This window comes from Struthio camelus, chromosome 2 (assembly GCF_040807025.1).
Source record: "Struthio camelus isolate bStrCam1 chromosome 2, bStrCam1.hap1, whole genome shotgun sequence".
Taxonomy (NCBI): Eukaryota; Metazoa; Chordata; class Aves; order Struthioniformes; family Struthionidae; genus Struthio; species Struthio camelus.
This window is the reverse complement of record NC_090943.1, coordinates 148,051,157-148,064,861: the sequence shown is the minus strand read 5'-3', so window position 1 is coordinate 148,064,861 and position 13,705 is coordinate 148,051,157. Positions and strand designations below refer to the sequence as shown.

General features: G+C 42.2%; 1 protein-coding gene across 9 annotated transcripts in view; it reads left to right on the top strand.

Moving 5' to 3' along the window:
* The first annotated feature begins 3,371 nt into the window (after positions 1-3,371).
* Positions 3,372-13,705, top strand: part of CPQ (carboxypeptidase Q) — a 168,828-nt gene continuing 158,494 nt past the window's right edge. For 2 of the 9 annotated variants that reach the window (XR_011139270.1, XM_068932974.1), the window contains exons 1-2: positions 4,235-4,319; positions 5,403-5,492. The gene's annotated coding sequence lies outside the window, so the exon portion shown is untranslated. Of the gene's footprint in view, positions 3,863-4,234; positions 4,320-4,454; positions 4,879-4,932; positions 5,078-5,402; positions 5,493-13,705 lie in introns of those variants that run through there. The other 7 variants (XR_011139271.1, XM_009675995.2, XR_011139272.1 and 4 more) reach the window with 6 other exon arrangements.

The window sequence follows — 13,705 nt, the reverse complement described above, 5'->3', positions numbered from 1 at the left end:
TCTAGGTATCCTTTGAACTCATCATTAGAGCTGATCAATTATGAACAAAGGGCTGCTTAGGTACACAGAGGGGTAGAGGATTCTGTTTACTCTAGTCCATATATCCAGGAAGAAAAGATGCATTTTATTTGGATTTTTAAATGTATCTATGGATTTAAACTTGTTTGGGACTAATGTGTGAATAATTTGAACCTGGATTTTATCATCACAAAATATTAGGATATTATAATATCTCAATAAAGGATACATAACTGTTGTGGAGAGAGTTGCTGATATTTAATCTACATGGAGATGGAAAGTGTTTATAGTTGAATTCCTTCAGCATAAGGAAAGTTATTTAAAGCAGTATTATTTAATGTGCTTTTAATGCAAATATATGATAATTGATGCTAGGCATCCATATGCCTTTGCTTTGTAAACACAGGGGTGGAGAAAGACTCCTTCTTCATGTATATTGCTAGACCAACTGCTACTTGAAGCATGCCCACAGGACTAGACAGACTGGGCTCCTTGGATCTCTGGTGTTACATCAGGTGCCTATGCTTCTCCTCCAGGAGCAACACCACAAGTCACACAGTTTATAAGGAGATTCAAGTGGGAGCAATTTCTACCAGTGCTTAACAAAAATGCTTCTATGGTGTGCTAAAGGTATTACCACTCAGAACAGTCTTGTTGCAATCTGCAAGAGGACTTGCATTACCGGACCACGTCTGTACTAGCAAGTTTGGCTGCCAGAACTTTTGTTGGGTCATGAGTAGCTGGCATCAAGGCGTCCCTGGAGCATGTGCATTCATTGCTGCTTTTGCCAGTGCTGCCTGTCCCCACTGCAAGGGTTGTAACAGCAGAAGGCTGGGTAAGGAAGGACCCAGGGCTTGCAACTGACAACATGACTATGTTCTTGGAGCATGTGTATGGTGGCGTTTTGCTGGTAGCTATATGTTGGCCTGTGTTGTTCAGAGAGGAGATTTTATTTAAGCAAGAGTCTGAATTGTTTTGGCTTGCATCAACTTAGTATGAGAATGCATGCAGATTTGAGGCAACTAGGGGCAACTTCTGGCAGTAAACCTGCAGAGCACTGGATGTGTCTCAGCTAAGATGACTCCCAAGCAAGCACACTCTACCAATGCAGGGTTTTCTGAGATTCTGCTCTCTACCTATGCTCTTCTTGAGAAGAGACACTTGAAGACAAGTGTCTCTGATACAGCAGCGGAAAATCTAGCAGGAACTCTGTGGAAGGCTAGATGCCACCAGGTACTTGCTGTTCTTCTTTCAGAATCTCCCTACCTTTTACCCCACTATGCACTAAATCACTGCTAGGCTATATAAACAGAAAGATGCAGAAGCCAGGGTCAAGCTTGAACATTTTTTCCTAAGAGGAGCTGAAAAGCAGCACTTCTTAGGAACTTAAGAATATTTCTTTTCTTCTCCTTTAGCTGAGAAGGGAAGAGGAAATAAAACCTGAGTTTTCCCATTAATTAGAAGTCCATATTTATCTGCCTACAGTGGAAAACACCAAAGAAAAACTTTACATGAAGAAGACACCTTCCAGTGGTACTGAAATACAATGTGGACCCATAGGAGACAAGAGTCCAAAAATGGTCAATACTTCAGTAAAATAAACAAATGTAATAATACTGAGAGCATGCTTATAAACAATGGTAACTGGTACATTGGTAATTCCTTAAGACTAGTACAGTGCGCTCCCACTTCAAACACCTTTTGTGTTTGGACCTGTGCTGGCAGCTTTTCAAAGGAATCTCATACTTTCTTCCCTCCCCACTTTACATAGTAATTAGTATGTGAATATGCTTGTGATTTCTTCATATTATTTCAATACAGTAGCATTTTAGAGACTTCAGTGAAGTTGAGGACACCGCTGGGACAGTCCTCGCTCCGGAAAATATGCAGCCTGAACAGAACAAAGCACAGAGAAATAATGTTATTCCCACTGCATATATAGAGAAGCATTGTACCACACAACTGTCACACTGGAAGAGATTCAAGATCCATTTATAACAGAAGGTGAAAGAATTCAGCAGTAGGTAAGTGTCATCTGTCCTCACATGAGATTTCATTCCCCTTTCTAAGCATTAAATACTGGCTTATCCCCTGAAGCACAAAGTTATAAACAGATGATTCTGTTTATTTTTGACATTCATATATAACCAATCCCTTTCTCGAATGTTACGTTCTTTACTTTGGTGCTATTGGAATTATACCGGCCTTATAAAGATACATGCATAGGAGGAACATTAAGCACCTGAATAATCTTAAAGAGTTCAAAAGTATGCACGGTGGATGACATGGGTATTTTCAGGATGGGGCCTAGAAGTTTGCCCAGCGTACTTTATAAGGTCTGGGAAATTGAACACAGGTCTCCTCAGCTCCAGCCTCTCCCTGATTTACAATTACAGTCCCTAGGAGGGAAGACAAGTAATCCGAAAATCCTCAAGCTGCAAATTAAAGGAAAACAAAGATTATGTATTCAGTGAATAATGCAAAATATGAACAAACAACGTAAAAGATGGGTGTGATGGAAATACTTTTCCTGGGGCTAGTGGGTATTGATGCGTTTCAAACCCAGGAACAGATTTGCGCGTGTTGCTGGCTAGAGAGGATTGGTGGAGTGGAGCTCTAAGTTTTGTTGTTACGTCCTTTACTTGCTCTTACTGCTTCTCAGGTAAAGACACCAAAGGGACGAGCAGAGTGTTCTCTTTTTCCCTCAGAGCTGGGATTATGGACAACCATGCCAGGATTTCTTCCATCCTTCTCACTATTTGATGATATTAAGATGGTCCATTATTACTCATCTTTCCAATGGCTTGGCTGTGGAAGGATTAATAAAGGAAGCTAATTCAGGTAAAAATAATGGGAAAGTGGTTTCAGGAAGTGCTTTAATTGTAATAGGCGAAAACAAGAGAAGGAATCACTCTGACGAATCAACCCAAAACCTAAATTTAATTCCTAAAAGTGTACTTTTTAGCCCCCTCATGCAGACCTATTTCTATCTCACATTGAAAAGAAAAAGAAAAACCTAACATCGGTGGTTAAGATGTTGAGGACGCAACAGCCACCCTTTCAGGATGAAACATTTTCTTGTATGACTTACAGCAACACATTTGTAACTACTAATCATCATGTATAATCTCCTTTCAGAGATACAGTCCCCGTCTGTGACACAAAGCTGCTAGGAAGGGAAAAATAAAGTATACCGCAAAACTGCAGGAAATAAGACAGAGAGACAGGAAGTTCTACGATAACAATTCGGTTGTGTTTCGTTTAAACAATTATTTCATCAACCTCAGTGGATCAGGGCTCTCAGAACTGTGGCAGCTTGAGCCATTTAATAATAAATGTATTATTTCATCCCACTGGAATGCTCTGGGATGTGTATAGAAGAGGACACAGCCCCAGCTGCAGAAATGTATTAGCTAGATTGTGCACTGAAAAATACAAGTGAAAAAAATACAAGCCAGTCACCAAAAATAAACAGATGGAGGGGCCAGGTGGGCAGGGACAGCCATCATCCTACCACATCCCTTTTAAATCCCTCCTCATGATACGCTCTGGCAAAGCTCGTTCACGTTACAGCCTTTCACTTGGGGAGCGAGTTCATGAATAATTGGCATAGAGTTGTGTATCAGAGGGAAATTCTTCACCATCGTCCTGCTACAGCAGCTTTTTGGAAAGGCACCAAGGGCTTTGATCCTAGGCGCTTACCTGTAAGCACCTGGCCGGCCCTGTTGGCTTAAACGGCACTGATCAAGCGCTTCAAGTTAAGTGTTTGCAGATCAAGACCTACAGCTGAATTCTAAGATCTTATCGACAGAAGCAATTGGACTCGTTTACCCGCGTGCTTTCCGTAAGCGCACCTTTACCGAAACGAGCGCCGTGACGGCGCGCCGCGGCCTCGCATCGCTCTGCCCCGGCGCGCAGCAGCCAGGCCAGGGCGACCGCCGGCCGCGGCGGCAGTTAACGGTCGCGCCGGGGGCCCAGCCCCCGCCGCCGCGCGCCCTCGCCCCGCCAGCACCGGCCGCCTCCTCTCAGCCGGCGGCCGCCTGGCCGCGCTGGCACCGCCGCCGCCGCCGCCGCCGCCGCGGGCAGGCAGCACCCTCCGGCGGGGCAGGGAGGGCTGGCCGGCGGCGGGGGCTGTCGGCCTCGGGGCTCCTTCCCGCCGGTGGGGACGCGGCGCCCGGTAGCGCCCGCGCCGTCCCTTCCCCCGGCGCTCCTCCTCCGCCACCGCCCCCAGCAGGGCCCCGGCGGAGGCGGGGCGCGCCGGCGCTGTCGCGGCCTGCCCTGCCGTGCCGTGCCCGGGTTAGGTGCGTGCTCGCTTCCCCTCCTCCTCCTCCTCCTCCTCCTGCTGGCAGGGCGCGGGCGGGGGCGGGGGCCGCCGGCCCGGCCGGCGTGGGGGGGCGCTTGCTCGGGCCTCCCTCTGGCCGGAGGAACGGTGCCACGGCGGCGCCTCTCCCCGGGCCCCGCTGGTCTCCCCGGGGGGCTGAGGGGCCCCTCGCGTGGCCGCGGGGCCTGGCGTGGGTGCTGCGCCGCGGCCCCCGCCTCGGCGGCCGCTCTGGGCCGCTGGGAGGAGCGGGGGGGAGGGGAGGAGGAAGCGGCCGCCTCGCCGCTGCCCGGGCCCGGGCGCGCAGCGCCGGGGAGCTGCTCCCCTCGCGCTCTTCTTAACGGCACTTGAGAGGGAAACAACACAAAAATACCCGCCAAGTTGTCGTTGGCCGTAACGCACACGCATCGTGATGCGCGATCTGCTTAAGCTGATGGATTTTAAGGCGTTTTGTGAAACGGCAGAGTTGGAAGCAATCAGCGTAGGCAGTGTTAGCCAAGGAAGCGATGCCGCTGAAATCCAATGTGGGATGGGTGCGTTAGGTATTTGTTACATTTTATGGCACGCTTCATAGTAAATTCCATTATGTCAAGTGGTTTTGTGCTTCTCAATAGGAAAATCTCATAGCTAGTACAGATCGGATTTGTTTTGACAGGAACTTTATTAATTGTTCAAAGACTACTTTTTTCAAATTATGCAAATGAGAGAACTATTCAAGAAGAAAGAAGAAAATATACATATGTAAGAAAGCTACTTATAACAAGATATATATATATATATATATATATGCACGCACACACACATAAAAACATACAAGAGATGGAAAAAGGAGATATCATTGTAATCAAAGTATACGTTCTGAGTTCTGCAAGGTGAATCACGTTTTTCTAGCAAAGAATTAGATAACGAGGAGCCCTCTGAATTTAGGAGAGTATTTGTGTATTTAGTGGTTGTGTCCTTGGCAAGTTCCAAGTCTCCTTTGAGAAATACTGAAAGGAAAGTTCAAAGTATAACCACTGGATTATGGTTTGTTTGTTGATTGTTTGTTTCTTCCTTCAAATTCCAGAATTCTTAGGGCCTGACCTTCTGAATTGCTGAGCAAGCGCCCAGAATGCCTACTCAGTAGGGGTGATGCATGGTCAGCACCTAGAATCAGGTATACATCTTTCTGGTTTGATAGGCCTTGTTTTTCAGCTTTGCTTATCTGTGGTTTTCTGTCAGTTCAAAAGTGGATTAATTTTTGCTCTTTCTGAAAATTGGTCCATATCCGCTTGCCCTTTTGTATTAAAACACTGTAAAAGTGTGTTACTCTCTGTGGAAGGAGAGTTGGGGTGTGTCTTTTCTTACAAAGCAGCCTTGGCATGACTGTAAAACAGATTGTGGGGGGAGGGATGGAAGGATTGCTTACATCTTTGTCTAGAATGTGTCTGTATTTTAGCTGTGAGAGGTTCCTAAGATTTAAGCCAGGATGACAAAGTTTGGCCTTGATTTTGCTTTGGTTGTTCTTTTTGCAAGGATGAACGCTTTGTTAAAAGTTGTTCTCATGCTTAACTACTGTCATTCCTTAAAAAATACCTTTCAGTCTTATCTGGTGTTTCTTCTGTTTGCTTCTTACCTTGAATAAAATCAGCTTCTTTCCCCAAAGAAACCCTACAAAAAAACAACAAAACCTACTATATCCATGAAATTTCTGAAGTCTCTTCCTTCCTTGCAAGTTTTGACTCATTTCTTTGGATGTAACCACTCAAGCTTGGATAGTATCTATGAGTTGTACCTTGCATTCAGCGTTACTGTACCCAAACTTCAGTCTTTTTGATGAAGTCTGTACAGATACACTTGGATCAGAGCCAGTGCAGCTTTGCAGATTCATGCTAAGTCTTTGTCTCACGCAGTCTTATTTCTTGGTGTTAAATATATATATAACTCTTTTGAACAGTAGAACAATAAAATAAAAAATCAGATAAGAACAGATTGCAGATCTCGATTGAGTAAGAACAGCCTGGCATTGACCCTTGTTGGGAGACATCTGTCAGTGAAAGCTCATATAAATTCTTATTTGTTTTATAACATGGTTTTGCAAATGCTGCATGTATGCAATGACAAATCAGGAAAGATATCAAGTTGCACAGTCTCTTATTGTTGATATAATTGCACAAACTCGTAATGCACATGGGATTCATTTATTTATTCCTGCTATCATATGTAAAACTTTCTTCTTTTAAGATTGAAAACTTTCTCTTGTAATTTCTTCTTTCCTTTCTAGTTGTGGGAGGGTAAAGATGAAGGATGGCAGTGCATCTAAGAGATAGCAGCTGCAGGGGAGAAATATTTTGCTTTAAAAAGTACTTTGTACATAGCAACGTATGAGACGATTACAATCTTGAAGTTCTACAGTTCTTTCTGTTCTGCCTCGAGAGGAAATATTATCTGTCAAAAACTACATTGCAGTAATCTTTCATGTTTTTGTTGCCGCCTGCAATAATGTCAAAGTACTGAAATAAGCATAAATTCAATTCTGCGGTTTACCCTAAATCCCTTACATTCTCATTCTGGTGGCATAGTGAAATTTAGCTCTGATTTGTAAACTCTTAAATGCCAATTACTTAGTTAAGTCAGTATTTCTGACAGAATCTGTGGAGAATGTTCTATTCTTTTTTGTTTTACAGTAGCAGAAAAAATCGTGTGTTGGCTTGAGAAAAATGTTAACCTTGTTAACCTGTAGTTTTAAAAATGACGCTTTGACTGCCTTGATCTCAAAAGAGTTGTTTTTTGTTTTTTGTTTTTTTTGGTTTTTGAGAGGAAGAGAGAGGACCAGTGATTTTGTTTGTCTGTTTGTTTGTTTATTTTAATGCAGACTGTTGAGACACCCATCTCATCTGGATTCCTTATTTCTATTTTGGCATTATTAATGTGAATATTTTCTCAGTGCCTTCCAAATCTGATTAACATGTATCTGTTTGAAGAATTTTATCCACAGCAGTTCTGAGGAAAAAGAAGTGAAAATTTCATTGGTGCTATTGCTGCCAAAGATGGAAGCAAAAGTACCTAACGAACAGGCATTCAGATTAAAATACATCTGCAAAAAATTAAGTTCATGCATTTTGACAAAAGTGTGTGTAATTTATTGTATTTCCTTTTGCAGTTACTGGTTATGGCGTCTGATCCTTTACTCAAAATTAGCAGTAGTAAGTTTCCCGCAAGAATGCTGTATATGAAAGGGGTGAGATCACTGTTTTCCCCATCCCTATTCTTCTAACTTTCATCTGTTCCACATACATTAGTGTCCTATGTCTCTAATTTTTGTGTTAGTTGTTTTCAGAGGAGGCAATTGACTGTGAATTTAGATAAGACAAGTGAGTCTGAAGTAATTTTGTGTTTCACGTAGCCCCACAAAAGGGTCTTTTATAATATTACACATGTGACAATAGACATTTGAGAAAGAAATGTGCTTTTTTAAGGTGTTAAAATGAGACCTGAGCTAGTGGAGTCAGGTGGGAGAGCATTGACTTTTTTTTATTTGTAACTATTGGAGACCAAAGCGTAAATTTGATTTATCTGTAACAGTTCTCCCTTTTACTCTCCACAAGTTTTGAGATGGGCACTTCTGATCTTGTTGGTTCCTGTTGTTCTGAATCACAGGGCTCACATTCTAGTGCTCTCTCATGTAGTGCTCTCTTATGCAAAATTTGGGCATGCTTCCATGGTAGACTGCAAAAACGCTTCTTGGAGTTTCAGTTTGTGGAGATTTGTGTAAGCAAAAAGGATTGTAAGATACTAATTTCTTTAAGATTGATCATATACTGCAGTGGGCTATTAATATTTTCTATTAGGACAATTAGATAAAGCAAAAGAGAATGCTACTAATCTCAGGTAATGTATTCACTACTGCAGAAAATACACAGAGAAGACAATTTCTTCCTCAGCCATGTGCTGTGAGATATCCCAGAAGGAAGACAAAGAGAACTTGATTCTCATTACTTGTTTAGCTCGGTTGTCTTGAAACAGCTGTTAGGCAAGGAATCTCTGAAGGATATTCAGAAGCAAAAAAATCTTAGGAATAGGCTGGGAATATTCTGTGCCTAGGCTCTGAATTACTGCCCTTTTCAGATGCGGATGCATCTGCTGCAGAGGTTACTTAGTACCCAAGCCACTCACCATCCCCTTCACTAGAGGTTCTCACCCTGGCAGCAGAGAGGGGCACAAAGAGCAGAGTTGTCTGCTCTTCAGGATGTAGCTCTGTGCCAGTGTAACCTCACCTAATGTGGGACTGCTGCTGTCCAACCCTCTCAAATTAGTACATCCCCATTGTCTCCTTTGGCACTAACTTACTGGTGCTGATGCTTGTGATTAATTTCTACAAACAAAGAATAAGTATGTTTTTCATTGGATTGGTTCCCGGAACCAACTTGCTGCCTGACCATGGCAAGGTTCTGGTGCAAATGAGCGGCAATTTGGAGGGCAAAACCACAGTAGCTGTGACCTAGATGAAGTTAAGCCACAACTGATCCAAACTTTCTGTTGCCGTAGTCCATAGGCTGGTAAAGTACACCTTCAGTGATTTTAATGTGCATTACTACTGCAGCTAAGGGCTCTGATTCATGCTTGATGTTGGACTTGCCTATTATGTCTGAAGAGAAGACTTGCAGAAAGAGTGGTAGCGAGCAGGAATCTGTCTTTGGCCACCCTTCAGAGAGTTACCGAATGAGAAAAGATACGCTTGTTTGCTGGGAGCAGCGCCATCCAAGTCAGCCGATGCGTGGGAGACAGACTTTCCAGATACCTTGCACTGCGGAGTTGTCTGGAGTGCAGCACAACTGTGATTATCCAAAAGACTGCACATACCCAAGTACAACACATCCAGTATGGGTAGATCAGCTGGGGCTTTTGGGTAGCTGTCCGATTTTGGACTGCTCCTCAATCCCTGGGCACCTCTGATTTGAACTGATAGGGGAGTGAACATTTCCAGAAAAGTGATAGGATATAGTGCTGCAAGGGACTTGGTGTGAGTCAGGCTTCCTGCAGTAACAAGTTCAAAGCTGGATGAACTGGAGCTACTGATCTGTGAGTTTGGATCTGGGTTGTTCTAGCAAATCTGGCGATGATGGAGGAGAAAGTAGTCAGGCCGAAAGAAATTTGGAGGGTGGGGGCAGCTTATGCAGAGTGGCCAAACATCTCTTAGAGTTTGCTACACTCATAGGGGATGAAAATGATGTCTTCAGCCTCATAGCTACATTTCACTGGGACGCTGACAATAGTATGATTATCTTTCTGTATTTACATCTGGCAGTGGGTAAACTGAAAATACGTTTAAGCAAGTCTTTTTCCCTAAAGGGTAAAGGTATTTCCCAGTGCTAAGTGTTTTTTCTGTTAACAGTCCTCTCACTGCTCAAAGTCAGTCTGATTTTTTGGCCCAGCATATTGGTACCAATTAAAGATAATCCTATTGACACAAAAGCATGAGTTATTTTATGTTCTTAAGTGAGCTTGAGTTTATGCTTTCCCTAGTCTTGGAACTGGGTACAAAGAAAATGCCGATAGTTTTTTTCACCCCGTGTTCTCCCATTTGATGTTATTTGGACTTGTATGATTTGTGAAAATTGCTTTATAGCTTAAGCTTTTAGGTTGAAAGAAGTTAATGCATATTTTAAGCTCTTTGAGGGTATAAGGAGGAGCTATTGTTATCACTAATGATGTATCTTATGTATTCTTGGATCTACATCATATGGCGAGTTTTATTTAAAGTAGAAGGATCAAAAAAATCATACAAAGTGAATCCTGTTTTGCTGACCTTGAGGTTAAGTCAGGAGATAATCCAAGAATTAAAACTATTTAGGCTGTGGTATGTGTATCTATGAAGCATATTTGACATTTATATGCTCTTTTTTTTTTTTTTTTTAAACTGGTGCCATTTTCTTGTGATTATGGTGTAGCCCTCTCATCGATGTGTTATATACCAGACTTTTGTCAGACCCACTATCATGTCTTTGCAGGTCTCTAGGGTTTTCCAAAGTCAAAGCAGCTGTTACCTTTTAGGGGAGTAATATTCAAATGGGCATTTTGTTTTCTAATTGATTTTTCCTTTCTCATGCTACTTTATCTCCTTTGTTTTTTTCTCCTTCTAGCACTTGGAGACATGGCGCTTTCCGTTTCTACTCTTCTCAGTGTGTTGGTATTAAAATTAAATGTAATCACAAGCCTGTTTTCTGAAAATCCAGAGCGCATATCCCGATAACATAGTATGCACACAGGAATGGGAGCATGGGAAAGTTCTTTTGAAGAATGTTAATATAAAAATAGCTGTTGTGAGTTTATGGGTGTGTGAGCTGTATATAAAACAGATGCACATTGGATAAATAATAATAACTTAAGTGGGCATCTGCCTAATACAGACTCCCAGCTGTTATCAAAATGAAATGAGCTGCCTAACATCTCCTGCCCCTTCAGAACAAAGGGCATAGGAAGGATGAAACTCAGCTAACATTAGCCTTATTCCTGGATGACATTTTCATCTGTGGTGAGGTACAGCTGGACTACTAGCTTATAAGCATCAGTGCAACTGCGGATGGTGTTCTGTGCAAGTTCAGCTGCTCTCCTGGAAGCAGAAGGTAACTGTCTTGCTGTAGAAAGCTTTGGTCTAGGAATTCAATGGGAAAGTAAACTTAAGAAATGCAGGCTCCTTGCTGACCTTGCCTGCCCTTCAGATGTTCATGTGTAAGTACCTTCTTTGTAGAGCAAGTGGGGCTGTGATAAACATGGGGTAAGGAGTGCAGGATTAGCACTGCTAGCAGATCTGTACTAATAGCTTGCTGGGAAGTTGCTCTTGTCAGAGTGGAAGTAATACGTAGTTCATTGCCCAAAGCACTGTTTATGTCCTGGCCTGGCTTCTAAATATTTTTAGAGAGCTTTCTGAGGAGTTACCTGAGTATGAATAATCAGAGAAGTATAGACAAATGTGCTAAGATTGTCATCCGGAGAGGAGCACAGCTTTATCAAGAAAGCAAAGATGGTTTTTTGGTTGCTTCTGAATGAAGGAGCAGTTGTAATTTTATGTGAATGCTACTCTCTTCAGATGCCCCGGCTTGCAAACTAGTATATGATGAAATCAAAACCACAATTTATGCATTTGATCTTCCAATATCAGTATCATTTTAGTTTGGAATTGCATTTTAGTTCATGAAGACATCGACATTTACATAATCTGGATTCCCTGAAGGAGGCAGAAGCTGCATTGTATCCTCAAACTAATAGCTGCAGAGCCCCAAATGTTAAAGTGTCTCCTTACTCATGCTGTGGATTAAGCCATCTGAATTTTATGCAGTATATCACATGGGAAAATAAGTGTTTTTGAACATCACCAGTCATTTGTGACTAAATCAAAGTAAAGTACTCTGAGTGGGTTGATTCTGCAAGCTTTTATCTCCTACATTATTGATCTTGCGACTAGAAACACTTAAAGGTGGCATTCCCGAAGCTGTGCTTGTGGAGGGGTACTTAACAGGTGGGATAAAAGCCAGAGGCGTCTTAATATACCCCAGTTGGGGACCCAACCCACTTTCATAACACTATCTAAATAGCTATTTAAAAAGGAGCTAGCTTCACTTTTTAATGTGTTTCAGGCCACTTTATATTTCTGTGGGAAAATGGTATTTTAGGCATGACTACTACATCAGACCCAGAAATGGCCTCTGGCTGTCGTGTGCAGTAGCAGGAAGGATTGATCGGGTAAGCAATTTGGGGTCTGGAAATAGAGCTGTGAGCTCTGCTGGGCTCATGGCTGGGATGCTCTGTGGGTGGGGAGCTGCTTGGGCAGGCATTTGGTCATTCCCCTGGTGCCATGTGCCCACGGCAGCAAGCGGCGAATGGGTTCTGTCAGAGATGGCAACGGTTTGGAAACTTCCCTTGGAGACCACAAACAACCTGTGCATCAGCTTTGCCTTGCACCGGCTGAACTGCATGGCAGTGTTAAAGGCCGAGGGAGAAACTCTTGGCAGTTTTATTTCCTCCTTTGCTTTCGCTGCTTAATGTAATCTTGGAGCAGTATTGGTCAGATGTAATGTCAGATTCATGGCAGTGCAGAGATAGGGGGATGTTTTAACATAGATTTGCCGAGAGAAGACTGATCACGTTCTGTCCTTAACAGTGTTGCAGATGCTGTAGGATGTGTACCAGAATATGAAGTGTATGTATATGCATTTTACACACACACACACACACACCCCACACACACACACCACACACCCCCTAGTCAGCTTATGTTTGCCAAAGTCAGTATTTTCCCTTGACGTGACACTCAAGTACAGTATCTGCTTTTGTATTGTCACATGCAAGACCCTGTTAAGAGTCTGGGTAAAACAAATGGTACCGTGCATAGTTTGGCAGCTAGAAAAAAAATACCTGTGAGGATTTTAAAGAATGAATCTCCATTTATATTTATAATACCATGAGATTCAAACAGTAATTGTGTTGAGAAGAGGTTGTCTCATACATCGTTAAACTAGCTTCATTCTCATAAATATTTTTGCCATTTTGGAAAGCTGTCTGCCTTGTGGCTGTTGATATGTTTTGTCAGTTGTACTTCTTTCATTTATTCTAACGCTGCTATCGCTATTTTTGTGTGCGCTGCGTGGTATCTCTGCGGGTATGTATAAGGCATTTATTTTTACTTGGAGAGTTGTTTGTGTTAACATTATCTAAGAAAATGTAATATAGTGTATTATTATCCCCTTGCCCTTCCCTCCAAAAATCTGGTTCTGGAAATTGGTGACTTCAAGTCTTTTCAGAAATCTTGTTACAGAGTACTGATCAGGGCAATAGCTAATGATGACGGACCTGAAAACTGTATTGTAGGCATGTTTTGCCTCAGCTTTATAGATAAATCACTATGTAAGCATATTATTAAACAGTAAGTATATAATGCAGTATATAATATGTAATATTATTAGTCCAGTATAACTGAACTCAATTCAATATTTTGATTTGAGTACATGAATGGGATTTGAACATATAAATTGCTAATACAGCTTCTTTTTCTGGTGATGCTTTTGTGTACTGAGAAATAAACAGTCTTCTAAAAGATATTTTAGACTCTTGGTTCCACTTTGAACATCTGCTCAGGTTTATGCTATCAGTTCTTGGCTACTTCAGAGAAGATTGTCCTGCTTTTCAGCCTTCTGCTTAGAATGCAGATTCATCAAAAGGATTAAGAAATTGCTGTTAGTTCTAGTGTTATTTTTTCGTTTTGAGCAGTGTGATCCTCTCTTTCCCATTGAAAAAACAAAGGACTATAAGGTACTGTAGCTGGAAATAACAAGGTGTATGTTTGAGAACTAAGTGTCCAAAATGAACTCCACATTTTGCACTGGTGTGCTT